Source organism: Cucurbita maxima, unplaced genomic scaffold (genome assembly GCF_002738345.1).
Source record: "Cucurbita maxima cultivar Rimu unplaced genomic scaffold, Cmax_1.0 Cma_Scf00009, whole genome shotgun sequence".
NCBI lineage: Eukaryota > Viridiplantae > Streptophyta > Magnoliopsida > Cucurbitales > Cucurbitaceae > Cucurbita > Cucurbita maxima.
The window spans coordinates 2,594,001-2,597,888 of record NW_019272025.1 but is presented as its reverse complement, the minus strand read 5'-3'; the positions used below and the strand labels follow the sequence as shown (position 1 = coordinate 2,597,888).

The following is a 3,888-nucleotide window of genomic DNA, read 5'->3' as shown; positions in this document are numbered from 1 at the left end:
TTTTTTTTTTTTTTTTTTTTTTTTTTTTTTTTTTTTTTTTTTTTTTTTTTTTTTTTTTTTTTTTTTTTTTTTTTTTTTACTTGGAAGCTCAGATTGCTGCCCAGAAAACAAAATAAGGTTGAAGAAATCAAGTGCTCAGATATTTTTTGTGACTTGATAAGGTTTTGGGTTTCTCATAGACTAGGAAACCATTGGAGAGAGACACAATTTTGTCCAGGGGTAGTTCTGTCAACTTCCTGCCTTGCCCATCTCTCTCCTGAGACACTCGGTATTCTCTATCCAGAGGATGATAGGCATGCACATAGACACATATGGATGATAGGCATGCACATAGACACATATTGGCGACAATTTTAAGAAATCAATGCATGAAATAGGATGTAATTGTTGACAGTTTTCAACTTTGTTATGGTAGGAAGTATGCATGAGTTTACAAGCCAGTGATTACTTGGCATATATTCAGATAACACGTATTTCTGTGTGCATCTCATGGAGAAACCACATGGGAAGCTATCCAATCCCATTGAGTGGAAAATTGAATCAAAATGCTCAACGTTGCAGTATACAAGAACTTCATTTCATTGTAACACTTTAAGGGGCACATGAATGAACTGAGACCACATCCGAATGAAAGCGATCTTAAGGATAAGATGACTAAGAAATGCTTAAAAGAATTGAAAGTTACTACTTGTACCAACAAGGTGCACTTTCCTTTCTGGTAGCTCAATTATAGAAACCTCAAAGTTAATTTGGCGTGCTTTGTTTGGAGCAATTTTATGTTGGGTGACCTGAGAATTTTTCTAAGAAGCGTATGAATGAGGACAAAACATGTTGAAAGGACTTGTGTTGCTTTATAAGGATAGTCTTCAGTCTTAGAAGTAAGGAGTAAGTAATATGACTATGTTGCAAGGGAATGCTAGGGCCATCATGTGCCAAATTTGAATTTCTAATCCTGGACATGGGTTGTGATCGAATGGTATCAAAGCGGTACCTCTCCCAATAAAATGATGTTCGAGGACGAATCGAGGCAGAAGCTGATGGACATGTGACTCCCAAGTAAATGAGGAATACATGAACAAACTGAGACCACGTCCAAATGAGAGCGACACTAAGGATAAGATGACTAAGAAAGGCTTAAAAGAATAGAAAGTTACTACCTATACCAACAAAGTGCACCTTTCTTTTTGGTAACTTAACCATAGAAACTCTAAAGTTAGGTGTGCTTTGCTTGAATTAATTCTATGTTAGGTGACCTGCAGGAAATTTTCTCAGGAAACACGTGAGTGAGGACAAAACATGTTGAAAGGACTCATGTTTGTCTATAGAGATAGTCTTCACTCTTAGAAGCGAGAGGTAAGTAATGTGACCATGTCGCAGGAGAATGTTGGAGTCATCAAGTGCAAAATCTGGATTTTGAATCATAAACATGGGTCGTGATAGAATGGTATCAGAGTTGTACCTCTCCTAGTAAGATGTGATTCAAAGACGAACCAAGACATAAACTGGTGGGCATGTGCACCCAAGTAAATGAGGGGCATATGAATAAACGGTGGGCATGTGCACCCGAGTAAAAGAGGGGCATATGAATAAACAGAGATCACATCCAAATGATAGCATTCCAAACCACGTTCCAATCCCATTGAGTGGAAAATTGAATCAAAATGCTCATTGCAGTATACAAGAACTCCATGGTGCTTTATTAAGGAGTCACTTAACAATACAGTGAGGTTACGAGAAGGGTGATAATTTCTATTACTGATTTTCTGTCATGTGAACTAAAGAAGGTAAGAAACAAGAACCTAAAATTTGGTTCATTTGAAATAATGGTGACCTTCAATTGTTGGTACTTCGTGTGTCCATCTCTTTGTTATTAGTTGCAAAACCTTTTATACAGCTTCATTAAGATTATTTCCTACAAACTAGGACCAACATCAACCATTATATTTCATCGTTTATTCATTTATGGTTTGAAATCTTGCAGTACTTCCCGCTGAGCTGCCAAGCTTTTGAAATGCAGTGTATCTTCGCATGACCATCGAGTTTTTTTCTTTTTTTTTTGTGTTAAAAGACATGTTTGTCCTTCCATTACAAATAACTGGTGCTCTAATATTTAGTCCTTATCCTTTAGCATATAGCTCCTTTCTTAAGAATTTTGATTTCTCCAGCTTACTCATTTATCTTTTAATCTGGAACTTACATCACTGTCTTTAGGGAGTTCGACGTTTTCGCTTCTCCTAGATAATTTTTAGCTCTTTGGCTATATTATGTACTTTTGAAGTTGAAGATTCTCTTTTAGCCTTCTCATTTGGTCATATAACCTTATACTCCTTGTTTGGTTTGAACACATTTAGAATCTCTTACATTCCTAAATTTGGTGACTTTTTATGATCATCATAAAGAAGTGATTTAGATTTCCTATGGAATGTTATCTTGAATAAGGTTTTCATGTTGCTGCTTCATAGTGAGTTGTAAATTATTAGCCCTTTGCATAATTATCCAGGCCTGGACAACTCAAGGCTAGACTACTAGTTTTCTAATTCTAGGAGTAGTATGAAACTTAACAACTGCTCAGGCAGACATGAGATGTAAGCATTGTTCAATACGTTTAATTTGCAAATAGAAACTTTAATAGGGTACCTCTTGTTTGTCTGTCCAAGTCCTAACAGCTAAGGTGGCTTTTTCGTCGGTCAGATGTAAATGTAATGGTCGAATGTTCTGTTTTAATAGAGGGTACTGTCTTAATTGTAACGGCCCAAGCATACCGCTAGCCGATATTGTCTTATTTGAATTTTCCCTTTTGGGCTTTCCCTCAAAGTTTTTAAAACACGTCTACTAGGGAGATGTTTCTACACCCTTATAAAGGGTGGTGTTTCGTTCTCCTCCCCAACTGATGTGGGATCTCATAATCGGCCCTTCTATGAAAGTCATATTATCTTCTGTTGTACTCTGTTTACTTGGTCGTTCATATGCTTTCTTTCCTAAACATATAGACATTGCATATTCGGAGCAAAGTTCATAGGATGTTGCAGAATACACATGATCATTCACAGACCTTTCTCTAGTACATGACCTTAAATGGGGATGGGACCCGACGGCCCTGCTTTTGTTTTGGACCTGCATGTGCAGTCATGTTCATCGTGACGTGATTTCATATCAATCTCGCCCTTGTTTCGCATATTTGCTTACGAGGTACAGCACAATCCTATCCTCAAGTTTTATATTTGCTCCATCAATGTCTAGATGGGTCCAATTGTTCAATTCCCATCCCAATCAATCATTATTTCATTGTGCATATCCTTCTAATCCAGGCTTCTTGTACTCTACACCCTCATTCTGTCATTTTTCCTTTGATAATCTTTTAACTATCTTAACTGTATACATATTATGGTTTGAATATTGAATTGCTGCAGATCACAACTAAACTTCCAGCCAGAAAACTAAGGCGGCGGCCTGCTGCTGGCTACATTTTCAGCACGTCCATCAAACCGGTCATCTTTAAACCGGTCATCTTTACAACAACACTTCACATGGGGTAAAGCTCTGCTAGTCAGACTGTCACAAAAGAGGTATTGTCCGCTTTGATCTATTACGTATTACTCTTAGTCTCATGGTTTTGAAAACACGTTTGCTAAGGAGAGGTTTCCACACCCTTATAAACAATGTTTTGTTCTCCTCTCCAACCGACGTGGGATCTCGGGCATAAACATATTGTAAAAGTAGGAAGGCAAGGAGGAAAACAGTGAGAGGGGAAAATGGTTAAAGTTATGGTAAAGTAAAAGTGGGAGATTTGAAGTAGTTGGGGTTGATTTGCCTTACTATGTTGTCTTCTTCAGAAAGAAGACTTGGGGACAAGAGTAACATGGCCTTCCATGTGCCAAACACAAGGAA

The 3,888-nt window shown here is 37.6% G+C and overlaps 1 protein-coding gene across 1 annotated transcript in view; it reads left to right on the top strand.

Annotated features, from left to right (window-relative positions):
- LOC111484258 (pentatricopeptide repeat-containing protein At1g50270-like) overlaps window positions 1–3,640 on the top strand; it is a 7,493-nt gene extending 3,853 nt beyond the window's left edge. The window contains exons 2-3 of the mRNA XM_023130786.1: window positions 2,991–3,189; window positions 3,411–3,640. The gene's annotated coding sequence lies outside the window, so the exon portion shown is untranslated. The remainder of the gene's footprint in view (window positions 1–2,990; window positions 3,190–3,410) is intronic.
- The last annotated feature ends 248 nt before the right edge of the window (window positions 3,641–3,888 follow it).